The sequence below is a fragment of the Osmia lignaria genome, unplaced genomic scaffold, assembly GCF_051020975.1.
Source record: "Osmia lignaria lignaria isolate PbOS001 unplaced genomic scaffold, iyOsmLign1 scaffold0151, whole genome shotgun sequence".
NCBI lineage: Eukaryota > Metazoa > Arthropoda > Insecta > Hymenoptera > Megachilidae > Osmia > Osmia lignaria.
Genome location: NW_027478292.1, coordinates 27,501 through 29,212, shown reverse-complemented (window position 1 = coordinate 29,212; position 1,712 = coordinate 27,501). Strand labels below are relative to the sequence as shown.

Below are 1,712 nucleotides of genomic sequence, written 5' to 3'. Positions count from 1 at the left end.
GCGAAAATCTGCATTTATACCATCACGGACGTTAGTTTAATAGCGTTTAACGATGGATCCACGGTACAGAATGCAAAAATATGATTGTTAAAATTTTCGACTTATCGGTTCTGGATCACTGAAAAATCAAAAAAAATTATTAATTTTGATTAATTAAATTACATATGTAGTTTTATATTGTTATAGTCTCGTATTTGTTAATGTTTTGTCGTAAGAAAATGCAAAAATATCGTTTTAATGTTTTCGTCTCATCGGTTCTGGATCGCTGAAAAATCAAAAAAAAATATTAATTTTCATTAATTAAATTACAAATGGAGTTTTATATTGCTATAGTCGCTTATTTGTTAATGTTTTACCGTAAGAAAATGCAAAAATATCGTTTTAATATTTTCATCTCATCGGTTCTGGGCGGTTTTAAAATTTTTTAAAATATTAATTAAACCCATGATTTACATGAGAATGTGAATTTATTATGTCCTGCATGTTAATTTATTAATTTTCATGTATAGAACGTTATAAAATGAAAGGATATGTTCGACGATATTTTCAGTCTAAGTTTTACCGTGCCGGCGGGATGGTACGCTCTCACGGCGGTTTGCACAGGCATACGCCTGGGCGTAAGCCCATGCGTCGCCGACCTAGCGGCCGGCCGTTCGGTATTTATAGGAAGGCACTTTCGGTTCGCTCGGACCGGTCGGGAGTAGCGTCGAGCGTGTGGCTCTTTTATGACTTCGGTTGAAAAGCAGTCTACCGCTCCTCGAGAATATACTTTCTCGACTATTCTCGTTCCGGTTTTCCGTTGCGGATTATTATTAATCTCCACACAGCATTACCACGGGTCGGTGTCTAAGACCGAATGGCCCATATGTGGTGAGCCTTGTAATATAAGGCTGGTGACCTGTATGCACTTATAAATGTTGCATACTTGTACAAACTGAGCATCAACTGTCTGTAACCAAAATTTGTTAAAACTGAAAAAGTTATAAGATTGTATAAAATTTTTGAACCAAGAAAGTAGTGTTAGACGAAAATTCGTTCTATCACTTTTAGAAGGGAGACTGTTTGGAAATATTTAAAGTATAAAATACACAAAAGTCCACTGAATTATGAACAAAATTACGTCCCTGAATTTAAGAAAAGTCAAGAGGTGTCAGAAATAAAATCCTCTCTGATACGTTCAGAGAGGAAAATAAGTATGGAGAGAGGAGTAAAAATGAAAGAAGTTTTAAGGCTGGGGAAACTTCTAAAGGAGAGAGATTCCAACATATCTAATATGTACATTTAAAGCAAGTCCAAGGAACTCTCTCCGTTAATGTTTGAAAAGGTGTGTGCAGATGGAGGAGAAATGTATAAAGTACAGAGACGAGGTTGGTGGGCCCGCTCTAATGATAAAGATTATAAAATTTGGTGGCAAAATGACCAGCATGATCACTGTACGCGCTTTCTCGATTTGTATAGCATGCCACTGTCCGCGCTATCTTTTATTATATTGTCCAGCGTGTGTGGTCTACGTGCTTGCACGATGGATGCACGGCGTGAAAGTGATTTTCGTGCTTTATGAGAGGAGGAGGAGAATATTTGGCCTCTATAAGAGGTACAAAATTTATGAAATGTGTGTTACATACAAAAGAGAAATGGCTTAACGTCGATCGGTCTTACAGGGAGGGCCGACGACGAAAATTTAAATTTACAATAATAACTAAGCTCCCTGG

The 1,712-nt window shown here is 37.0% G+C and overlaps 1 non-coding gene across 1 annotated transcript in view; it reads left to right on the top strand.

Annotated features, from left to right (window-relative positions):
• Positions 1-1,705: 1,705 nt before the first annotated feature.
• The window catches only part of LOC143308101 (small subunit ribosomal RNA), a 1,923-nt gene continuing 1,916 nt past the window's right edge, over positions 1,706-1,712 (top strand). The window contains exon 1 of the ribosomal RNA XR_013065108.1: positions 1,706-1,712. This exon is cut by the window's right edge and continues 1,916 nt beyond it. This is a non-coding gene — a ribosomal RNA (small subunit ribosomal RNA).